Source organism: Pogona vitticeps, chromosome 7 (genome assembly GCF_051106095.1).
Source record: "Pogona vitticeps strain Pit_001003342236 chromosome 7, PviZW2.1, whole genome shotgun sequence".
Lineage (NCBI taxonomy): Eukaryota > Metazoa > Chordata > Lepidosauria > Squamata > Agamidae > Pogona > Pogona vitticeps.
This window is the reverse complement of record NC_135789.1, coordinates 9,831,560-9,856,743: the sequence shown is the minus strand read 5'-3', so window position 1 is coordinate 9,856,743 and position 25,184 is coordinate 9,831,560. Positions and strand designations below refer to the sequence as shown.

The 25,184-nt window shown below is 47.8% G+C and overlaps 1 protein-coding gene across 4 annotated transcripts in view; it reads left to right on the top strand.

Annotated features, from left to right (window-relative positions):
- The window catches only part of KCNAB2 (potassium voltage-gated channel subfamily A regulatory beta subunit 2), a 92,370-nt gene that overhangs the window by 948 nt on the left and 66,238 nt on the right, over nt 1–25,184 (top strand). Inside the window, exon 1 of one of the 4 annotated variants that reach the window (XM_020800021.3) lies at nt 21,782–22,442. The exons of 2 other annotated variants lie outside the window; for them this stretch is intronic. The gene's annotated coding sequence lies outside the window, so the exon portion shown is untranslated. Of the gene's footprint in view, nt 1–21,781; nt 22,443–25,184 lie in introns of those variants that run through there. One more of the 4 variants, XM_020800022.3, reaches the window with a different exon arrangement.

Here is a 25,184-nt window from a genome sequence, read left to right as displayed (position 1 = left end):
AATAGCCTCTGTGCTTTGCAAGAGGGACTCTCCATCAGGGAGACCACAATGGGTTGGCAGCCTTGTGCTGTGTCTTCTTGCCAAATAACTAAATTCTACTTAACTGCCTTACCTGGGGAGGCAGGCCTGCTGCTTTGAGATTCCTTGTGAAGTGGCCTTGCCCACTGATGTAGGTGGTCTCCTACATGGTTTGCCTTGTCTTTGTTTCATCTACTTAGCTACCAATGAAATATGGACTAGATCCAGTTGATTCTGGATCGATTTGATTCAGCAGTGCAATTTTTGTGGGTTAGGAGACCGGAATTGGTGTGTTGTCGGGGGGGGGGGGAGGAAGAGAGAATGAGGTGTTTCCTGTGGCTGCATTTCCTTTTAAAAATCAGTATAATAAAATAATCTCAGACATTTATGAAGCATTTCATAATGAGAAGAGTGTAGGGTATACTGAGGCTGTGCTCCCTCCCAATCAACCGTGTATTTTGCAAATGTGTATGGTGGTTATTTTTTTATATTTTGTGTTCCTATGTCTAAGCACTTTGCTGTGTTAGTCGATTGCAGTAAAAACAACATGTTTTGTGGCACTTTAAAGGCTGACATGCAGTAACATAGGCTGTTGCAGGTGGTAGCCCATGTCATCGGACCAGACTTGTTCCTGGGGGAGCTAATCGGTCATAAACTGACACATAGGAGGGGTGCTTCTGACTGCTGCCATGTCAGAGATTTAGAAGAAAATTTCAGCCCACGGACACCGCCACACACACACTGGCTGGCTTGGTTCAGCCCATTAAGAAATCGGTAGCCCACAGTGAATGGCCCCAAAATACAGAAAGTTGGAAAATACAAAAAGAGGATCGTAGTCCCATTTCAGGGGCATGTAAGCACTTACCCAGAGAAATCCAGAGCACAGTAAACCATGCAGGGCCTGGCTGTTTGCGTCCTTAGTCAAACACTTGATATTTCTGCTGCATCAACATTTCTCGTTTCTTCCTGGTAAATTATGTAACACAGAAGACACCGACATTTTCATGAAGACGCTGTTAAACCAAACTGTAACAATATTTATTTCACTTGTGTAGTACTTGCTCTCTGGATAGCTCAGTGGTTTAAGAAGCTGGAGGCTGGAAGTTCGATTCCCCCTCTACGACTCCTGGGAGAAGAGCCAGCCTGTGTGGCCTTGGGCAAGCTGCACAGTCCCGGAGATCCCTCCCCAGAGAAAGGGAATGGGAAACCATTTCTGAATACTCTCTACCTAGAAAACCCCGAAAGGGTCAGAAGTGACTTGATGGGACGCTGTTATGTTGCATAGCCTGCCAAGGGTCTTGTAGCTAGTGATATTTTTAACACAAATCCAAAGCGATATCCTTTTTTTTTTGTATTTCTGTTTTGGCTTTGGTGATTGTGTGGACAATTCAGGGCCAAGGTGCAACTTGGTGGGAGAAGTCATAGAACCAAGGAAGCCCCAGGGACCGTCAACATACATACATGGCAAGATGCCATGAATGGACCAGATCCTGGCCTCCAGCAGCTTACAGTCGAAACATCACCAGGACTCTCATCTCTCCTGTTGTGTATTATTTATTTACTTTACATATTTGTGCATTGCTGTTGTCTGCTCAAGACTGCTACACACAGAGACCTTAGCTTAGTCAAAAACTTTGAGATCAATCTATTGCAAATTTACACAAGCTGGTCAGTTACATTCAGCTTCAATTAGAGGCTATTCAAGTGGGTGAGTTTTAAGGCCCTGCTTGAAAGCTGTCAGTAAAGAGCCTCTCACTGTCATCCTGCTTGAGGTAGTGGGTTCCACGGTGGCCAAGCCATGGACAAGAAGGCCCAACCTCTTGTCCCTACCAGCCTATCTATTTATTTTTTTTAACATTTTTAAAAATCATATAGAAGAAAGGGCCCACTCAGTGTTTGTTTTAAACTGCATATAATTCAATAGAATCAGAGCCCTGAAATATGCCCTTAAATATGGCGTATTTTACTAGTGGGTATGTGAATACAGCGTCTGTAAGGCAGGTTGTAAGTTTGTAAGGCCTGAACAAGTTTCTTTAAAGATGATTTTTCAACTAAGCTGGTCCCAAGCCATTGATTTGTGTGTGTGTCTTAGAAAAAAAAAGATTGATGAATGACACTTCTGCTGAACCTCCATATTTTGGAACAATGTACCTGAAGACACACAGTATGGGGTGTCTTTTTCATGTCTTGTTCAACTTCTATCTATCTGCATCTAGATGAATCATATAAACATGTAACTGTCTTAATAGTGATTTTTGGTGCTGGGCATCAATCAGGATTCCAAGAGACCTCCCTTTACATTCTTTTCATGGGATCCTTCCTCCCATGAGAAATCTGTCCACAATACAGCTTATCTTGAGCTTGGTGGGCCCTGCTGGCTGGGGTATTCTGGGAAATGTAGTCAGAAAGGGTGACTTTTCCATGCTGAGAATGAATTGTGTGTGTATATACCCTGTGCTGCTCGATATTATTTCATTGTTTACGAGAACTTTCAGCATTGCTTGTAGGTGGATTATATATATATCACTTTGTCTGCTTTCCTGCACATTTCAAGCTGCCGGTTATCTTGAGGACACCGGGATGCTTCTGCATCTGTTAAGCTGTTTGTGTGAAGGCAAGTGCAGGCCAGTTTAAAAACCCTGAAAATCTGTATAAATGATTGCTTCTCTACTAGTCATCTGTGGTGATCAGTGGTTGACTGCAAGTGACCACATATAATAGCCTTTTTCTTTAAAAAAAAAAGTACCCCCTTTATTTGCCAGAGAAAGACTGAGAGTATTTGAGTTAAAATCTTTAGGCACTGTTTTATCTTTTTTCATTCTAATGATTTGGAAAGTTGCTCTTTATGTTGGAAAACTCTGCAGAGAGATGGTTTCTCCTTTTAGCTATCCCTCCATCCTAGAAGAAGCTGCGGCTTTCCGGCCTACTTTGCCCGTTAACTCATTTGCACAAACAATGTGGGTTGTTTTTCTTTTAAAGAAAAAAAAATCTTACTCAACTTCCTGTCTTGCATACCCAGCCATTAACCTCCTCCCCACCTCTGACTTGAGCAACATTCAGCCTTGCGAACGCTTGGCGGAGAGCAGCTGGTTTTGCATTTTCTGGTTGGCGTCACCCATGTCAGTTGGGTGCTGTTGCTGTCACATCTGTGCAGGCACTTGGGCCGCTGTTTGAATAATTTAAAATCTGTGTCATGCAAGAGGAGGTGGAGATGGTGGTAGAAGCTGCAGGAGGGCAGAAATTACCAGCCTTGCATGCGTATTCAGTAGGTACCTTTTATGGCTGCATTGGCTAGGCTCACTACTCTTAAAACAATGTTGCATCCACTAAACTTCAAACAGCCAATATGTACTGTGTGTGCTCCATTAAATTAGTGGCACACTTTCCTGTTCCAGCCCTGAAGGTTTGCTTTTAGGTTGCAAGAAGCATGACTCATCTCTCAGGAGCCTGCCCTCCGTGTTTCTGCATGGGTCGATGATCTGCAAAAGGTCTCTTTTGCAGGACCTTCGAAAGCCCAGACCAGTTCCTCTTGCAGAGATGCAGCAGTGAGCCTCCTTTGAGGGCAGATAATTTGACTGGAGCAGGAGCATTCAGTCACTGCAAAAGAGAAGCAAAGGATTAGCCTTCCCCTGTGAAGGGGTAAAGAAGGAGGGCCAAACATGAACTGTGATTCAAGCAGAGATGCAATGGGCACCTTCTAAAGAAGGAGGCACTGAAGACATGCAGGAATTTCTAATTATTTCATTATTCCACCCCCCCTTCTCTTAGCATCTAAGGATGCCCCAATATGCAATTATTTAAATATGCAACTTTAAAATTTGAGTTGATAAATACATGATCCAGTGAAATACCAAGAGTATTTATGTAGGACATGGAAAAAAAACATAACAGGTCAACAATTTCAGGCTTGCAATCCAATTGTCTACATGTTTCTTAGGAAGTATGTTCTCTGAAATACTCAGTGTGTTGCCCCATGTAAGGGTGGAAGGTTCTCGCTAGTAAACAATTTTTTATAGTGAAATATTATTTTCTTAGCTGAAAGCAGGATAAAATACTGCTTTTGTTTTGACCTTTTTGTCCCTACTCAGCGGCAGCATCTTTGTGTGTTTAGAATTAAATCGTACATGGCTTCAGAAGGCCTCCATAAGCTCCCTCTCTGGATTTCAATGAATGTTGTTGTGTTGTGTGCAGTTAAGTTGCATTCGACTCCCATTGCATTTGATGACCTTGATTGGACAGCTCAGCAAGTTAGGTTATCTGGCTGTGATGTCGGAGGTTGGGAGTTCAGTTCCCCCCTGTGCATCCCAGAAGAGCCAGCCTGTATGGCAAATTGCACTGTCTGAGAATGCCCCCAGAAGAATTCATTTTCTTTCTTTAAAATATTTTTACGCGATCTTTCCCCTTAAAAAGGATCCAAGGCAGCTAACTTGCATCATGAAAAGACAATACAGCCGTGCCCCGCTTAATGATTACCCCGCATTATGATGAATCTGCTTCATGACAATGTTTTTGCGATCGCAATTGCAATCGCAAAATGATGGTCTAAATGGGTTTTTTTCGCTTTGCGAAGATCGGTTCCCTGCTTTGGTAACCGATTCTTTGCATTATGACAATCAAAACAGCTGATCATTGGGTTTTCAAAATGGCCACCAGGTGCTCAAAATAGCTCCCCACTGTGCTTAGGGATGGATTCCTCGCTATTCAGGCACCGAAAATGGCTGCCGTATGGAGGATCTTCACTGGATGGTGAGTTTTTAGCCCATTGGAATGCATTAACCGGGTTTTGTTGAATTTCAATGGGTTTTTAAAATTTCGCTTTACAACATTTTCGCTCTACAGCAATTTCGCTGGAACGAATTAACGTCGTTAAGGGAGGCACCACTGTATTTAAAACTAAAAGCCATGAGGAATCAAAATATTAAAAAGGAACAAATACCACTCTGGGAAATAAATGGTAAACAAAAACAATACTAGAAACACCTTCAAAGCAGTGAGGTATAACAACCTATTTAAAAATCCCAACCACGCAGCCATTCACTCAGGGAAAGCTTGCCTGAAGAGAGAGGTCTTGGCCTGCTTGCGGAAGGACAGCAAAGATGGGGCCAGGCTGGCTTCATGTGTCAGGGAGTTCCAGAGTTTTCAGGAAGATGACCCAGAAGGATACCTTGTCAACAGTATCGAAAGCTGCTGAGCAGAAGGGAATGGAGAACCACTTTTGAGTATTATCTACCTATCAAACCTTGAAAAGGGTTGCCATAAGTAAGATTTGACTTGATGGCACATCGTTCCACAAGATTTTCAAGATATATGGGAGGGTCAAGAGGTGGTTTGCCATTGCCACTTCCTGGTATGTAACTTTTTAGAGCCAAGCAGGGATGTGAATCCAAGACTCCTGAATCATAATGTGATGCTTTGTCTGCTACAACCCCACACAGCTCTCTGACACCCGCCGCCGACGTTCTCCATACGATGCGGCGGTGGCGCCTTGAAGACTTAACGTTTTCTATTTAATGCGCACTTTCATGGACAAGTCCACTTCATCTGGCACAAGAGAAGGTGGCAAATATTTATACATGCCATCAAAGTATGGATATCAAAATACAAACCTCGTGGTTGATTGGTAAGAAAGTCAGTGGGTGTTAAGCACTGTGATGATAGTCTCTTTGATATGTAGGTCTTTCGTACAAGCCTGTGCAATATAGAATGTGAGGACTTCTGTCATAAATTCGCAGTGGTTAAATAACAATAGTAGAGTAACATGGATGTTAATTAGACGGGCTATTTACAGTCGTTGGTGAACGCTCTTGCATGTTGCCCGTCTTCCTGAGCAGGTGTCTTATGTCTTATCAGCTAAGATTAAGTTCTGTGCCTCTGTTGAAGGAGGCTGGAGGCCACAAAGGTTTGTGCAGAATATAAGATGCCGGAAGACTCTCTTTTAAGAAGCCATCAAATGGAAAGATTTGCAGAGCATGAACCCCTTGCCTTTGCCAGAGGAAAGACAAGGTGGGAGGATGTTGTCTTTCCCAGCCTAACAAGATTTAGGTACATATGTGTGTGGCTGGGGACAAGACAGGGAGGTGTTATAGGTGGGTTGTGAAAACCCTGGAAGGTGTTACCGGGGGGGGGGGGAGGAGGTGAGGCTACGTTTAAAACCTCTTATAAAATCCTGGGATGGAGGCTGGATGTTTCCAAGGGAAAAGGCTCGGGAGGAAGCGCCTTGGACAGAATTGAGAAACAAGGGTTCGGCCATCCCTGGATATGTCTATAAAACTGTACTGTACTCGCCCAAATGTACTTTGGGATTTACAGTAGGGTGGCCAAAAAGGGCATAATGGCCACTTCGGTGCAGTTGTCCTCAGCCTGGAAGAGATGGAGGGAAGTAAGAAAGACAGTCAAAAAGGGAAGGAAAGGAGGAAGGGGAAAGGGGGGGGAAGTAAGAAAGTCAAAAAGGGAAGGAAGAGGAAAGAGATAGGGGGAAGTAAGAAAGGCAGTGAAAAGGGAGGAAGGGGAAAGAGGGGGAAGTAAGAAAGATAGTCAAAAAGGGAAGGAAAGGAGGAAGGGGAAAGGGGGAAGTAAGAAAGACAGTCAAAAGGGGAAGGAAGAGGAAAGAGATAGGGGGAAGTAAGAAAGGCAGTCAAAAAGGGAAGGAAGAGGAAAGAGATAGGGGGAAGTAAGAAAGGCAGTCAAAAAGGGAAGGAAGAGGAAAGAAATAGGGGAAAGTAAGAAAGGCATGGAGGCCCCAAGGCACCGCCCAGGAGGCTCTGTGGGATACACAGCTATGATTTCTGGAGGCTTCTTCACGGTGAGCCCAATGTTTTCCGTGTAGAAAGTCCTAAGTTCCATTGCTTTGGCCCTTTGATCACTACGTGAAAGGATGAGGAGGTGGGAGGTGATGGGAAAGCCTTCAGCCTCTGGAGAGTTGCCACCACAGAGCATGGGCTAGCTAACACATCTAACATGTGTTGGTGGTCCCCCCCCTGACATAGGTTGACCTTAGTAGGGTTTTGGAGGTACCTAAGAAATGCAAAGAGTGGTTTCTCTTCCTCAGAGCCCACCACCACCATCACCACCGGTGGGTTTCCAAGGCTGAGCCAGGATACCGACGCATGCCGCTCACGTCCTAGTCTGACCCTCTGACCGCTCCACCGCACTGCTGCTTCTCACAACGCAGCTTCCAAGGGGAACGCTTCCTTCGCCTTGTGATGGGACCTTTCTCTAGTTTTGGTGCGCAAAATACGACGTGGGTTTACCTGCTGTCCAACTTGTTGATTTATGGCCTGCCAGGTCAGAACCTAATAGGGCTTCCCATATATGTGAAATGCTTTTTTTTTGGTGTTGTTCTATGCTATCAAGTCACCTCTGACGTGTTATGAACGAGCCGTCTGCAAAATATTCTGCCTTCCCCTGCCCTGCTCGGCTCTTGCAAACTTCAAGCCTGTGGCTTCCTTTAGGGAGTCCGTCCATCTCGTATTGGGGTCTTCCTCTTTTCCTGCCAGCCTTCCACCTTTCCCAGCAGGATGGTCTTTTCCAGAGAATCCTGCTTTATCACGATATTTTTATCACGAGTAGACGTTGTCTAGAGGGGCGGGGTAAAAATCGAATAAATAAATAAAATAAAAGATATTCCCAAACTGAAACAACTGCAATTCAACATTTTGGTCTCCAGAGATCATTCAGTCTTGATTTGCTCTAGGACCCCCTTGTTCATCTTTCTGGCCGTCCAGGGTATCCACAAAGCTCTCCTCCAGAACCACACGTCAAGCAAATCCATTATTTTTCCTGTCAGCTTTCTTAACTATCCAGCTCCATTAGTTTTGCCTGTTCTTATCCCTTCCACCTGCTGAGTTTCCGTAGTTAAGCAGGAATTCGAACCCAGAGTCTGTGACTCTGCCCATTATATCGTGCTGCACCCACAAGGCTCATCCTTTCCAAAAAACACCTCGGGGGTGGGGGGGGGGGTTTGCTGCCAGTCAGAGTAGACAATATGGAGCTATCCATGCTGTGTGATAACTTCTAATGTCCTGAATCCAGTCCGTCACCCTGAGTGAAGTAAACCCATTGATTCAGTGGGATTTACACCGTTGTGGACTCACTATCCAGCACTTGGTTCTGTGGAGCTTTTAAAACTAAGATTATCCGCTTGATATAGACCTTTACATCTCTGTATCAAATGGTTATTTGACATCAAGGGACTCCCCCACCCCTCGTCTCATAAGAAATGTCTTAAAATGGAGTATTTGTGACTCAGAGTCTTGGGGGGAAACGGGTCTCTCCTCCCCCATTTCCTGCCCCCTTCGCAGAATAAATGCAAGCACTGGGTTTTGATTTGATTTTTAACCCTCGGAAAGAGCCGGGACGGGGGGGCCTGCTCCAACGGGGGGAAATTATCTGAGGTTCTGGTGTTTGGCAGGGATGAGAGGCTCCTTCGGGAGGCTTTGGGTGACGGCAGCCGGCCGGGTGGCTCCGCCAGGAAGGGCTTGAGTCACTGGGGACTTAATGAAAGATTTGTCCCCAAGCACAATGGCATTCTCGCCGCCTGGGATTAAAAATCCTTTCAAGAAAGGAATAACGGGAGATGGACTGGCATCTGGGCCGTTCGGCCTGTGCTTGAAACATCGTGGGCATCCTTCGAGATCGCCTGTCAAGGACGGCGGAGGGATTCAAAAGGTTCCCTACGGAGGAACTCTTGAAAGTTATAAAATGAAAGAGTAGGAATGGGGTCCTGAGCATCCTCTAGTCCAGTGGTCCCCAACCTTGGCCCTCCAGATGCTCTTGGACTTCAACTCCCAGAAATCCTGGCCAGCAGGGGTTGTGGTGAAGGCTTCTGGGAGTTGTGGTCCAAGAACATCTGGAGGCCCAAGGTTGGGGACCACTGCGTCTAGTCCACCCCTCTGAGACAAAGCAAGAAATCCACAGCTCAAGCTTTGCTGCCAGGAGGCCATCTACACCCTGCTTCAAACCCTCCTGGGAAGGAGAGACCACATGCTCCTGAGGTGATCAGTTCCACAACCCCACCCCAGAGAGCCTTTGACCATCTCAGAGTTCTTCTGAAGTGTGATTTCCGCATTGTCATCCGAGTCCTCCGTCTCAGGCATCTCCGTCCCTTCGGAGCATCCGGAAGTGACACTGCTCAACTTTCTGCATCTCGGCTTTTCGGACAGCCGGACGCTGCGATTTTATTACCTATTACCTCACAATCCTCTCCTTCCCAGCCTAAGCAGATGCAGCTCCTCAACCACTCCTCGCAGTGTTAGGTTTCCGGAGCGCTTAGCCATTTGACCACCCTTCTCTGCGCACATAATACCAGTAACAAATAGATAATTCTTACTCCAGTGATGGATTCACCACTGAAGTCCATCCATTGACCCTTCTGCGCATTAAAACATTCAATGCCCGGACAGGGATGGGCCAATCTGTTAAGATGGGGTTTTTTTCCCCCCACCCCAACACTTAAATATTTAAACATCAAATCCTCTCCATGCTGGATATGAAGAAATGTGTGAATTGTGGTTGATTCTTACAGAAACGGCATTGAAATGAAATTCTCCCCGTTGTGAGCGGGATGCTTTGGCTTGGGAGGAGTCAGTTTTTCCTTGTCCCACGACCGGCTCTTTGGAGGCATCTAGCTGATGAATGTTGGGAAGAAGATGCTGAATTTGCCAGTTTATCCCCCAGTTGGAGGATGCCATAGTTGTGTCGAGGCCTTGATGGCATTTCTATAAGAAAGATAGACCCAGGAATAGAACTACCCTTTGAGACATCATATAGAGTCGTGCCCCGCATTACGATGACGTTTTTGCGATCACTTTCGTGATCACAAAACGATAGTCTGAATAGGGGTTTTTCGCTTTGCAGTGATCGGTTCCCTGCTTCGGGAACCAGTTCTTTGCAAAACGACGATTTTCCTACAGCTGATCAGCAGTTTCAAAATGGCCACCGGGTAAATAAAATGGCTCCCCGCTGTTTTCTGGGATGGATTCCTCGCTGCACAGACACCAAAAATGGCCGCCCTATGGAGGATCTTCGCTGGACGGTGATTTTCCAGCCCATTGGAACACACTGAAGGAGTTTCAATGCGTTTCAATGGGCTTTTTATTTTCGCATTACGATGTTTTCGTTCGACAGTGATTTTGCTGGAACGAATTAACATCGTAATGCGAGGCACCACTGTATTGGACAGCCGCTGACTAGACATCTCAGTGGTTGAGGACTCTGGCTGCAGAGCCAAAGGTTGGGAGTTCGGTTCCCAGCTGTGTGCTCCCTGGGAGAAAAGCCAGCCTGGGTAGCCTCGGGCAAGCTGCGCAGATCCGAGAGGAGAAGGGTAAGCCACATCTGAGCACTCTATGCCCCGGAAACCCTATAAAGAGCCTCCATAAGTCTGGACTGACTTAGTGGCACATGAGGATGATGTTGATATTGGATAGCACCCAGAGATGGAGAGGACGCTTCTGAACCTCTAAGAGGTATCTGGCCAATAAAATTTGGAAACAAAATCCTAGCCTAGTTTGACTCGGTCCTGCATCATCATACAGCAGCCTTCCACTCTGGCTGGGAGAGCCGGGGGGTTTGCCATCGCAAATTTGGGGAAATTTTGATTTTCAGAGTTTGACGACAGTAGGGTTCTCGTTTGGGAAGAAAGGTTTCATTCTGCCCCGGATGCCCTGCCCCAGGGACTGCTCTGCTCAGCGCCTTCCACAGACGCCAAGCTGGTCCTTTCGCCCCTCTCTGGGGCTCTTCGGACCCCTTCAGTTATTCTTCCTCGCAGGGAAGGGGGTGCGTGTGCGCGCGTGCTCGAGAATACACAATGTTCCTTGAGTGTGAAGTCTCCAGAGGCCCGTCCGCTGAGTCATCCAGATGTCGAAGTCCCCTGCTGAAGCATATTGGGAGTTGATTGCTGAGTGGCCTTTTTTTTTTTTTTTTTTTTTTTTTTTGGAGGATTGATGGGGGAGCGGAGCAAAAGGCATCTCAGAGGAGCCCAGCTGGTCTGATTTGTCAGCACGGGGCAGCGGGGCAGTCGGTCTTGTGACTTGCTAGCAAATTGGGCGTGTGGTGTATTTCTGCACCTCTCATCCCCGTTTGTTCTTTTAATGATGCACACTCAGCTCAGGCTTAAATATGGTAGAGTTGTCCCTAGCCATGGGACCTATACAAGCATCTTTCTTCAACGTATCTTTTTCTTAACATGATTTGGAGATTTTTTGGCTCAGATTTACAGGGTGCCCAGCAGGCATTGCACCGTTCGGGCTGTACCCCGTTTTTATGATTCAGTTTGAAGGCCAGACCGGCTCCCAAATCGATCCACAAGAAGCTATCCTCCGTCTGGTTCAGTCTGCATCGGGGTCAAATTGTAAGTGTGGTTTGCTTCACCCCAGAAGCAAGTCTGGCTGGTGGATCTGGACCTTGTGCAAGTAGAACCAGGTCCGGCTGATTGTGTGAGCAATGTGGGATTTGGCCAAAGACATTGATGGTGACCCTCGAGGCTCTGCAGACCAGTCTAGGTTGAGAACCCTTGGGCAGGTTGCGGAGCGTTAAATGCCTCATTTGGCATTTGAGCCGTGAGCGTGTTGTTGAGTGGCAGGTGTCTAGAGGGAAACGGCAGGCTGCCCACCTTCTCGTACAGCTGGCAGGCACCCAGGATGAGCCCAGGAATTTATTTTTGAAAAAAATGGACAGAAGACGGTTGCTTCAAAGCCCGTTTTCCCAAACAGGAGGGCATCTTCTGTTGCGCCCAGACTTTAAAAGATGCAACATTATCTTATATTTTCAGCACACAAGCGAAAACCAAAGGGGTGGGAGAGGGAAAGGCAAAATAATGTGGCGACTTTAAAGACTAACAGGTTTATTTCAACCTGCACTTCCATGGACCCAAATCTGCTTCTTCGAACACAAGGAATCCAAATGTATGGTACTCAGAGTCCTGGCCAGGAGAAGATGCAGATAATAGGCAATGGTGGCAATGGTTCGTTAACCCAAGACTGGGATTGTCAAGCTCTTAATTAGTAGGCCCTACCCAGAAAGAAAGCTGACCCCCAAAGAATTGATGCTTTTGAACTGTGGTGCTGGAGGAGGATCTTGAGAGTCCCCTGGACTGCAAGGAGAACAAACCTATCCGTTCTGAAGGAAATCAACTCTGAGTGCTCACTGGAAGGACAGATCCTGAAGCTGAGGCTCCAATCCTTTGGCCATCTCATGAGAAGAGAAGACTCCCTGGAAAAGACCCTGATGTTGGGAAAGTGTGAAGGCAAGAGGAGAAGGGGACGACAGAGGATGAGATGGTTGGACAGTGTCATCAAAGCGACCAACATGAATTTGACACAACTCTGGGAGGCAGTGGAAGATAGGAGGGCCTGGCGTGCTCTGGTCCATGGGGTCACAAAGAGTCAGACACGACTGAACAACTAAACGACGACGACCCAGGGTGATAAAGACACCCTGGACAGAGGCTGAACTGGATGATCCCATGGGGTCCCTTCCAACTCTGCCGTTCCAAGAGGATGATGTTAGGATTATGATTTTTTATTTATTTATTTATATCCCGCCTATCTGGTCAAGCAAGGACCACTCTAGGCGGCTATTATGATTATGAAAAATGGAACACAAACCATTCTAAGCTGCCTTCTTGTGACCCCCTACTAGGGTCTGACTTACAAGGGCCCATTAGGGTTTTCGAAGTCTGTCCGAGGGTCAAGGAACTGTTCACCGTTGCCGTCTCTCGGTAGCTCACTGGAGAGCTCAATCCAAGTTGGATTGTTGCCGGACGCTCTGCCCGCTGCGCTTACCTGGGCTCTCACAAATATTTGAATGCTGGTTAAATAATTGCTTGGTGAGTTAATTAATTAAAAAAAAAACACCCGTGCCAAGAAGAAGCAAGAGAGAAATATGTTCTCAACCTCTTTGTAGAACCAGATCTTTCATCAGTGTAATCTCTCTCTCTCTCTCTCTCTCTCTCACACACACACACACACACACACACACCCTGCAAGCAAGTGCACCGAGGAGGAGGCTTGGGCCTCTAGCCTTGATCTGAGGGAGAATTTAATTACCCTCTCTCGTTTTCTCTTCCAAACCACTCGGAGGGCAAGGCGGCGGAGGCCAATTATTAGCGGTGAGCGAGCCGCCCTCGCCCTGGAGGGCCTCCAAGTGGCCAGAAGGAGGCTGGCACGATGCCCGACCACTGCCCTGCCTCTCCCAAGGAGGTTGGCACCCGCTTTGGCACTGGGAGCAATGTCATTCAGGAGAGCCAGGGTTGGCGGCGGGGTCAGGAGAGGAAAAAGACCCATTGCGCGAGAGGAACGCTCTTACAAACGACCCATTCCGTGTACAGCACATCGTTGATCCCTTGCTTTCAGCAACGAAGTCAAAGCGAGGTTAGCGTGATAGTTATAACTTTATGACTTAGTATGAGTCTAAATTCTTCCTTGGCGGCCGACGGTTGGGGATCGGAGCCTCTGCCTTCCAGGTTTTGAGCCCAGCGCTCCACAGAGATAACGTCATCCCTTTTGCCATGTAACTGTAACTTTTTAATTATTGTAATAGTTATGGAGGGGCATGGCAGTGTTCCTAGAGAATAGAGGGGGCTATCGTATCATTCAAGGGTTTTTCATGGCGCTGATGATGTGGGTTTTGAGACAAAAAAGGAAGTGCACGTGTGTGTGTGTGTGTGGAAAATGGGCTTCCTGTCATGGCAGTGTAGTGTATATGTTTCAGTTAACTTAAAGGAATAATTTTAACGACTTTTCAGGAGTGGAAAAGAGCATAGCGACCTCCGTGAAGCTTCTTACAAAGCATCTTGTAACTACAACAGGAACTAATAAATAATAATGGCATGCCATCCTGTCAATTCTGGTGACCCTTTGCAAGGTTTTTCAGGTAGAGAGTCCTCAGAAGTGACTTACCATCCCCTTCCTCCAGGGGGCGCTCTGGGACTGAGCAGCTGGCCCAAGGCCACCCAGGCTGGCTCTTCTCCCAGGAGATACTTGGGGGGGGGAGGAAGAGAGAATTGAACTCCCCCCGCCTCCTTACTCACCAGTTACCTTACTCACTGAACTATGCATCCGACTACAACAGTAACTAGTTACTTTTTAAAAGTTACTTCCCACTTTCTGGTTGATGCAGGATTTTTCCCGGAGGTGGGAGAGTGTCCCAGTGGGGAACCTTTGGAGTTGATGTGCATCCATGTGCCATGTATGTGGTTGGCCTTGGTAGTTAAGGAAGGGGCAGTTACGGTGGAAATCAGAGACACAATCAAAACAAAAAGATCCTTTTTTGAAAGGTTTCTGGTGCACAATCCATATTTCAGTCTTGAATCCTATTTATTTTTTTTTAAGTATTTTTACTCCAGCTTTCTCCTTAAGAAGGTTCCAAGGCGGCTTATGTAATCAAAAGACAATATACAAGTGGTGCACCGCATAGCGACGTTAATCCGTTCCAGATTAATCGTCGCTGTCCGGAATTGTTGCTAAACGGAACTAAAAACCCCATAGGAACGTATTAAACTTCATTTAATGCGTTCCTATGGGGCGAAAACTCACAGTTCAGCGAAGATCCTCCATAGCGCCGCCATTTTCGCCGCCTCAGTAAGTGAGGAAACCGCGCAAAAATGCTTGTGGCGGCCATTTTGGGCACCCGACGGCCATTTTGGAACCGCCGATCAGCTGTTCTAAAAACATCGCAATGAAAATATCGGTAAGCGAAACGCTTACCAATCATCACAATGCAATGTTTTCCCTTTCAAAACATTGTAATGCAATCGCATTAGCGATCACAAAAAATAGATCGCTATGCGGATTCGTCGTTAAACGGTGCGCTCGTTATGCGAGGCACCACTGTATATGAAACAAAAAGCAGCATGTATCTGAATACTGAAAGAGGTCAAACCAATGCCATACTAAAAAAAAAAAATGTAAGCAACACCAAAACACATTCAAAGCAGTAAGGTACAACCATCTGTGACAAACCCAGACCTACTGGGATATGTCACACAGTTACACTAAGCTGCCACCAACCATTCCCTTTAAGAAGTCACACAGACCAGGGATGGATTTTTAAACAATAAAAAGAATAAGGTTTATTTACATACACACACAGGCAAAATAAACAATCAGGTGAATAGGATAAAGTAACGTGGCTTATTCTCACTCATACATACACACAGTTTGGTTCACACAGAACCCTTAACTTGAAGCACAGACCCTGAACCTATCAGTTCTGGCTAACCAACAGACACCTGAACCTATCAGGTTGGTACTCTGACACACAGAAGTACCCTGTCTGACACACAGACTCCCACAACAGCTTCTTCTTCCCAGCTGCTGCTTCGTCACAACCCAGTGTCTCTCAGCATCTCCCACACACTCCACATATATATACAGTACAGCCCCTCCTCCTGATGTCCCGCCTTCCACTCCCCATAGGATGGAACTTTCCCTCCAAACCCATGACAGACAGGTAACATCAGTGCTGTATGTAACACCTCCCCTCTTTATAAGTTGTTTTGTAGGGGGAAAGCTAAGGTGCTTTTTCCCAAAAAAACAACCTGTATAAAATACACAACAACAGTTATACATACCATATTATACTTACTTATACTTACATTCTAAGTTAACCATAGCAATTATGCATTTAAACATTTTCCATATACATTACATCAATCTACCTTTATTCATACAAACCAAATTCAAAACCAGGTACATTTACTTTTTATCATCAATATATATACATATAGTCCATGTTCTTTCGCCGTCTTCATTCTTCAGGTCTTCTTGATAAGGCGTCAGCAACACAGTTCACTGACCCTCTGACCACCTTCACTTCAAAGTCATAGTCCTGTAGGTTTAAAGCCCACCTCATAAGTTTGCTATTGTGGGTTTTCATTGTCTTTAACCATTGCAATGGTGAATGGTCAGTACACAGAATAAAATGTCTTCCCCAGATGTAAGGCTTGGCCTTCTGGATCGCGTAGACTATGGCCAAACACTCCTTCTCCACGGTTGCCAAATGTCTCTCACCTTTTTGAAGTTTCCTACTCAGGTAGGACACTGGATGCTGGTTACCATTCTCATCCTCCTGGCACAGAACTGCTCCTACCCCGCTGTTAGACGCATCGGTGTAGATGATGAACTCCCGGTCGAAGTCTGGAGCACGCAGGACAGGATAGTTGATTAACGCCTCCTTCAACCTCTGGAACGCCGCCTCACAGTCGCTGGTCCACGGGATGCGGTCATCAGCCTTCTTCCTCGTCAGATCGGTCAGCGGAGCCGCAATCTCGCTAAACCTCGGGATGAACTTTCTGTAGTAGCCCACCAACCCAAGAAATGATTTGACTTTTTTCTTGGTGTTGGGTCTAGGCCAATCACGAACTGCTTCTATTTTGGCCTCCAGGGGTTTTATCATTCCTCCCCCTACCATGTGACCCAAGTATTTTATTTCTGGGCTACCCAGCTGACACTTGCTGGCCTTTACTGTTAACCCTGCTGCACTTAACCTCTGCAGCACTAACTCCAGGTGTATCAGGTGATCTTCCCAGGTATTACTGAAGATCCCTATGTCGTCAATGTAGGCCACTGTAAAGTCACTGAGCCCTGCCAAGGTCTGGTCCATCAGCCTTTGGAATGTGGCTGGTGCATTTCTGAGACCAAAGCTCAGGACTCGAAACTCATAGAGACCAAAAGGGCTGCAAAAGGCAGTCTTTTCTTGATCCCTGGGATCAATTCTTAATTGCCAATATCCCTTTACCAGGTCCAATGATGAGATGAACCGACAACCCCCTATGGTTTCAATCAGGTTGTCTAGCCTGGGCATTGGGTAGGCATCAGGAGTGGTTACACGGTTTAATTTCCTGTAATCGACACAAAACCTAATGCTCCCATCAGGCTTGTCCACAAGGACTATCGGAGAGGACCAAGGACTAGAAGAGGGGACGATTATGTTCTCCCTCAGCATTTCGTCCAGCTCCTTCCGCACCTTGTCCCTATAGGGTCCCGTTACTCGGTATGGGGATACTGCCTGCGGGGGTGCATCCCCTGTGTGGATCCGATGCATCACTCCCTTCACTATCCCCGGCTTGTTGGAAAACACCTGTTGATATTTACTAAGCAGCATTTTTAGTTCTTGCTGCTGGTCTTGGGTGAGTGCAGGACTGATCTTTACCTCCTCTGGGTTGTATTTTACTTCCCCTCTACCCTCCCAGAAGGGTAATTCCGCTTCCTCACTCTCAGCTGCTTTTATCGCGAATAAAACCCTCTGTTCCCCTCTGTAGTAGGGTTTTAGGGCATTCACATGAACCACCCTCCTTGCTTGGTTCTCCTCCTGCTCTATTAGGTAGTTCAGGTCTGACATCTTGGAAATGACCCTATATGGTCCTGCCCATTTGAGCTGCAGTTTATTCTCTCTGCAGGGCCTAAGCCAAAGCACTTCCTCCCCTGGGTCAAAGTGCCTCTCTCTAGCTTTGTGGTCATACCATGTTTTCTGTCTGACCTTCTGAGCTTGCAGGTTTTCTGCTGCCAGCTCTAGATTTCTCTTTAGGTCATTCATCAAGGTGTCTATGTATGTCACAACGTCTTGTGGGTCATCCTGGGTGATCTGCTCCCAATCTTGCTTGATCAAATCAAGGGGCCCTTTCACCCCTAAGTGTGCAGCAAACATGTCAGAGTGACCCCTTTGTAAGATCATGGGGCGATACTTTTCAGGTACCACCAGCTGACTTCTGATCCCATCTCCCCCTTTTGAGATATTCCTCAGGGTTTCTCTATATAAAATCCCCTTTTTCTCCAGAAATCTCACTGGGGTTTCAGGTGTTAGCTGGGCGTCAGTCACCTGTTCAAAACACTTTTGGAGAGTGGCGTCTGCCTTTTGCTCCTGTCCAAATCTGCTGTCTGTGGTTAAGGTTTCCACCACAGCTTCTGAACTCCCCTCTGCTTCCGTCTCTGGCTCATCATTACCCCCCTGAACTGTTCCCGTGGTGGCTTGTGAGCGTGTAATCGCTAGCACCCGTTTCACATGTTCAGCCAGGTCATTTCCCACGAGCACGGCTGCTGGCAGAGTCGATGAAATCCCTAGCCGCCAATCTCCCCTCCAGCCTTGAAAGTTGACAGGTACCTCTGCTACTGGCAGAGAGATTACCTGCCCCTCAATCCCTGCCACCTTTATGCTCTCATTTGGGATTATAAACTCCCTGGGAATAATATCTGGATGGCACAGGGTTACCTGGGAACAAGTGTCCCGCAGCCCCCTATACTGACGGTCAAGTATTCCTACGTCCACCCCTGCTGTCTCAAACAACTGAGAATCTGTTTTTACCAGCAAGCAGCGCTTTACCTCCACAAGAGGACCATTTTCCTCAGCCTGATCAGCAGAGGTAGCTGTTCCAGACTGAGTAGCCATGGCAACAGGCTCCCTCAGTGAGACTGAGCCTTGCTCTTTCTGGACACAGAACACAGCTTTTGGCTTGGTTCCACTAGACTCCTGAGGCACCATTCCTTTTAGCTGCTTTAATTTCTGACACTCTGAGATTAGATGACCCTTTCCCTGACAGAAATAACATTTTCTGGTGTATTTTGATTCTCTCTCATCTTGTTTTGGTTTTCCCTCCAAAATCTGAGGTCTTAGTTTCATGTCTGAGGGCTTCCCTTCACCATGGGCCCCTCCCCCTTGCTGGCTTTTCCCTGGTCCCTGAGAGTACTTGCTGTAGGTTTCTTTGGGTTTACCTACAGATTTCCCCTCACCCAAGGGCTTTCTTATTTGGGAAATAAAATCTGCGATCTCTGCGGCTGCTGCCACAGATTTCGGTTTCCTTTCCCTCACCTGGAATTTCAATTCCCCATGCAGGACTGAATAGAACTGTTCCAGCGCTATCAAGTCTTTAAGCTGCTCATAGGTCTCTGTTCCCTCCTGCGATAGCCATTTCTCAAGCAGCCTCACCAATTGGGCCCCCACTTGGGTAAAAGTCTGTTCTGGCTTCTTGGTGAGGGACCTGAATCTTTGTCTCAGCTGCTCTGCATTTATCCCATGTCTGGCAAACACCAGTTTTTTAAACTCTGCAAAATCTTTCATCAGTTCCTCAGGCATCTCGGCATAAACCTCAGCCAGGCTACCACTGATTAAAGATCGCATGATGGTCATCTTCTCAGTTTCCCTCACTGAGAAGTCCACAAACGCTCTTTCCACTAAGGAAAAGAACACCTCAGGACAATCTCCCTTGTGGTACACAGGGAATTTCTTCAGGTCAGCTTTAGACAGTTGGCCTCCCTCAGAATCCCTATTATTATTATTGTTCTGATTCATCAGTTCCAATTTTTTTAATTCAAACACCATTTTCTCTCTCTGCAATTCCAATTCAATTCTCTGTATTTCAAATTGCCGCTGTTTCTCCCTTTCCCTTTCTTCTCTTTCCCTTTCCTCCATTTCAAATTGCCTCATCCTCAGTTCATGCTGTTGGGCTATGAGCAATTTTCTAAGTTCTGGGTTCTGCTCTCCTGTGCTGTCACCCTGCACTGAGCCAAATTCATCCTCAGAACCTTGGTCAATCTGGGGGTCTTTCACTTCACTCATTTCGGCCATCTGGCTTCGAGTCAAGGGCATAATCCCCCCTCAGAACAGGCTGCTTTAAAAGTCAAGCCTCAAAATAAAACGACCACTTTTTTCCTTCTTGCCTCAGAACCAGCTCTCCCTAGAGATTGCTGCTGTTCTTCAGCACTAACTTGCAACAGTATCGAGTCAGAGCCTACCCCCCTCTGCTGGGCCTCTCAGCTGGCAAGCTAGCTCACTGTTACTACGCAGTTTTGCCTCAGCTTTTTTCCCGCCAAAACTAGGCTGCCTCAGAGCACCTTAATCTAAGTCTCCCCAGTTGGCACGTTCTTCTACTAGCGCACCTCCCCCTGAGGTACACCTAGAAGATTACCTACGCGCCTCAGACTGTCCCTGACTAGACCCCCCTTGCTCTGGGCACACTTGCCAAGGCTTTGCTGGACCACTGGACAACTGGACCAGTCGTATCCCACACGCTGGACACCAATCAATGTGACAAACCCAGACCTACTGGGATATGTCACACAGTTACACTAAGCTGCCACCAACCATTCCCTTTAAGAAGTCACACAGACCAGGGATGGATTTTTAAACAATAAAAAGAATAAGGTTTATTTACATACACACACAGGCAAAATAAACAATCAGGTGAATAGGATAAAGTAACGTGGCTTATTCTCACTCATACATACACACAGTTTGGTTCACACAGAACCCTTAACTTGAAGCACAGACCCTGAACCTATCAGTTCTGGCTAACCAACAGACACCTGAACCTATCAGGTTGGTACTCTGACACACAGAAGTACCCTGTCTGACACACAGACTCCCACAACAGCTTCTTCTTCCCAGCTGCTGCTTCGTCACGACCCAGTGTCTCTCAGCATCTCCCACACACTCCACATATATATACAGTACAGCCCCTCCTCCTGATGTCCCGCCTTCCACTCCCCATAGGATGGAACTTTCCCTCCAAACCCATGACAGACAGGTAACATCAGTGCTGTATGTAACACCATCCATTTGGAAAACCCCACTCATAGAACTAATCACTGAGGGAAAGGCTGCCAGAAGAGAGAGGTCTTGGCCTGCTTGTGGAAAGACAGCTGAGACGGGGCCAGCCTGGCCTCCAGTGGGAGGGAGTTCCACAGACTGGGAGCAGCCACCGAGAAGGCCCTCTCCTGGGTCCTCATCAAATGGATCTGTGAAGGTGATGGGACCAAGAGGAAGCCTCTCCTGATGATCTTAAGAGCCAAGGAGGCTCATAATGGGATATGTGGTCCTCGCAATAGCTCGGACCCAAGCTATTTAGGGCCTTATGGGCTCAAACCAGCACTTTGAATTGGCAGTGGAGCTGCAGTAACAGGCGGCAACTCACCTTTTAAATAAGTCACAATCTCTCTCACACACACACACACACAAACACACACAAACACACACCCAATTTGACACCCCAGATTTACCCACTTTCTAAAACAAGACGTGACCTTCCAGTTTTTTTCTAGGTTAGATTTTTAATATCATCTATGTAGCCCCCGACAGGCATTTGTATCTATTGGTCCCTGGGAATGGCAAAGTTTTTCACCGCCATCCAGGGGGGTACCAGGTCAAACCAGGTTAAAACAATCTAGGTTAAAACCTTGGGAAGCTGGTTTGGGACCATTTTAATGTATTATACACTTTTTGATGCTTAAAAAATATTACTGAGCTGTATTACATTGATTTTATTCTGCTCCACCCTGAGAGCTTTGGATACAGGGTAGAATGTAAATGGCTTGAATGAGCCAAGAAAGGGCATGTAGAAAGGGAAGGGGTGGCCCGCTGGGATTTGCGGCAGGGAGGGTGCACATGAAGCCCCCCCCCCCAAAAAAAAGAAATCATCTTTCCTGGTGTAACACAGCTTTCCTGTCTCGGCTTTGGTTTCTGCCTTCTATTTTGCTGTTTTAAATTTGCATGATTTAGGGTACCATCTCGGGTGTCCAGCTGATGATGGAGAAAGCTTTTTCCTGGTTTCATCCTCAAGTGGTCCTCTCCGTGAGCTGGCATCCCATCATCTCCCAAGCTTTCCCGGGGGGGGGGGAACAAGCCCGCAAAGGGGTTTCTCTCCCTCCTTCCCCCTCTTCTTCGTCTCCCCCTCTGCATCGCCTTCCAGATTGGGGAACCAGCCCTGCTGTGCCTCAGTTTCCCCTTTCAGCAGGGCTCGAAGCGGTTTTGGGGGGGGAGGACTCCTCGTGCCTTTGGGGACTCCCTGATGGAGTCTCAGCGCTAACCCTCCGGTGCTCTGTCCTCCTCCTCCTCTCCGGAGAGAACCTTCTCCCCCTTTGAGCTGCATTCGGGGGGGGGGGGAAGCAGAGAAGGTGGGATGGAGAAGGGCAGGGGGTGGCCCCCCGAAAAAAACTCCTGCAGCTGCCTGGCCGTGGAGACCGTTCCTGCTGACTCAGGCGCTGAGCGTAGAAAGGATGGTGTTGCGGCAGTGAGATCAGAAGCAGGGGGAGGGAGGAGAGGAGAAGCGGGGGATGCGATTCCCTTGCCCGAGTCTCTCCAAACAGATTTCGCTTGGGTTCCTCCCCTGCACAGGCTCTAGATCCGTTTTTCCTTGGCGGGAGGAGGGTTGTCGTCCCCCATCCTGAACCCGAGAGAGAGGTAAATGGGGTGAACAGGAAAGCTGCCGTCCTACCCCTCCTGGTGCTTGCTTTCCTCCGGCGCCCGCACAGCAGTCTGCTTTTGCCCATGCTCCTCTGCTGGATCCCACCATCCGTCCGTCCATCTCTCTCTCTCTCTCACACACACACACACCCTTTCCTCTCTTATTTCCTGGTCTCCTTTCCTTCCTCTTCCTTCCCTGGGGTTTGATGCCGTTAGACCAAAAAGCAGCAGCATCAGCTACAGCAGCCCTAAAGGTAAGACCTCGCTTTGTGTTTTAATTTTTTTCCTCTCCACCCGCGGTTTTCTTTCCCCACCACCACCCGCCCACCTAGAGAGGAGAAGCCTTTGCTGCATGCGGTTTCCGGCAGAGGCCGGCACACAACAGGTCAGGGGACGAGGAGCACGAGAAGCAATGCGCCACGCTCCGGCTGGCGCTCCAAACAATGCTGGACGGGTGGTTTGGTGTGGGTTTGGGGGTTTTTTTGTCTGAACACCAGCACCGGTGGCTCCAGGATCAGGGCAGGGAGATCGGTGGGCATGACGGCGGCTTCCCAAGCGCTGAGGTCTTGAGGATTCAGGAGGGGCTTACACTTGAGTAAGCCTGCGTGGTGTTAGGAGACAGGCGAAGGGCAAAAAAAAAAAAATTATTCCTTCCGTTCTCCCACCTTTGACCTGTTCCTAGCCATGCTCTCCCCCAATTGATGGCAGAACTGATAAAGAGGAGGGGGGAGCGCATGGATGCTCCTGAGATTGGTACGGTCTTCATTTGCAGCACATGGCGCAGGGGGGTTCACGCTGGGACCTGCACTTCTGGGTTGTGGATCTTCCAGACTGACCGGATCATCAGCCGAGCTGTTTCCGTGGCAGTCCGGGAGTGTGGGGCTGGTGGCGGTGGGGAGACTGGAAACCAAGCCTTTTTCTTCCTGGCAAGGAAGAAAGGGTTAACGCTGGGATTTCTCCCCCCCCCCCCCGTGTCCTCTGGTGTCTTCTCCTTTTCTCAAGGGGGGAGAAGAGCAGGCGGTGGAAGTGGTGGAAGGACGGGGTCAAAACCAAAGGGCAAGGATTGGGGCCGGCAGGGGGGAGGGAAGGAAGGAAGGCCATTTACCTGCAGTGCTTTTTGGGGAGGGTTACGGGCCAGATGGGGGGAGTGTGTGCACCTCCTTTCTTTCTTTTTTTTCCCCCTGGGTTCAGTACATTTCTAAAAGAGAGCTAGGATTCAGCCGTGGCTAAAGAATCCCTTCGTCGCCTGTGTGGCTGCGATCGCAACGAAGGCACAACCGCGCATCCCCGCCTCGCAGGTGGGCTGTTTGGCTTGTGTGGAATGGCCTGGGGGGGGGGCAGGCAAAGTTATGTGGATCTTGGAAGAAGACGGTGCGCATGCACACACATGAAATATGGGGATTTGAACTCGGGAGATGCATCGACGGCAGGTTGGCGTGGACGCAGGGAAGTCAAGAGAGCATCCCTGTGTCCTTGCTTTGGCCGTGGCACAGGATGATGGGAGAGGTTTTCCTTCCGGTTTTGTGATGAAACGAGGGCCTTCGGGAAGCACAAAGAGGAGGACGGGACGGAGCGATGCTTTCGCACCGTCCTCAGAGGCAGAGACCAGCGTCCGCCCAGCTGGAAATGCTGCCCTTGAAATCCACCGCCCCGGGTGCGAATTCAGTCCAAAAGTGTTGTCGGTCAGAGTCAGTCCCTGGCTGAGCAGCGGGCAGCCTGAGCATGCCAAGGGTCCTCTTTCTTGGCCCCTGGGATCCTCAAGAGGGTTGCACACCCCAACAACATGGCAAAGCAATTCAAAATCTATTTACACACACACACATTCACGGGGGGGGGGGAGATGTATGTATGCATTTATTTACTTAAAATATTTTTACCCCCCACCTTTCTTCTTAAAAAGGACCCCAGGCGTCTTACATCATTAGAAGGCAATATTTAAAGCCGAAAGCAATTCTACAGCCGGGGGGGGGGGGGAATTGCATCTTTAAAAGACAGTATTTTAAAAGGCTCTCTTGGTGATCTTAACACCCCAGCAAGCTCATCATGGGAAGCATGGACTTTGAGATGGCCCGGACCCAAGCCATTGAGGGCTTTGTAGTGCTTTGAGTTGTGCCCAGAAATGGATCGGCACCCCTTGGAGCAGGTGCAGCAGGCGGATTCGGTGCACCCCTCTTTGTGTGGAAGAGATTGGGAATCTTCTTCTAATTCTGAAAAATGAACATGTTGGTGTTTCAACAGGCAGAGGGGCTGTGGTCCATTTCTAAAATGGAACGGCCGTCTCTCGGTGGATGCCAACCTTGGGGCACCCAGGTGTTCTTCGACTGCGACTCCCAGAATCCCTGGTCCACGCAGCGGGTGGTGAAGGCTTCTGGGAGTTGTAGTCCAAAAACACCTAAGGCTGGCAACCATGGGTCGAGGAGTACCATGTTTTCCCGAAAATCAAACAGGGTCTTATATAAATTTTTCCTCCAAAAAAGAGAAAGTATTAGGCCTTATTTTCAGGGGATGTTTTATTTTTATTCATGTACAAGCGTCGACACTCATCTTCGGGTTGCTGCACAAGAGTGGAAGGCAGGGTTTCACTTAATGGGGGGGGGCTTATTTTTTGTTAGTAGGGCTTCTATGATGAGCATCCTGGGGGAAAAAATCATCCTAGGGCTTATTTTCAGGTTAGATCTTACTTTCAGAGAAACAGTTTAGCTGCAACACCTCTTTCTCCAGGGCAGAAAGAAGCCTTGGATTCCGGAGGAAGTTGAGCACTCTGCTCGCCCCCCCCCCCAAAAATAAACCGGACTAGAGGGGTCACATAGGGTCCATGTTTGTGCTTTGCCCTCCCCCAAATGCGGACAGTTTGGTGTCGCTCATTGAATTTTTGGCCCAGAAGTATTTTACGACAAATTGCCGCTCTACCTGCTCCTCTGGTGGCAGAGCAGAGGGTGGCAAGTTCCACCCTTGGCATCTCCCCGGGAAAGAGACCTGCTTTTAAACACTTATTT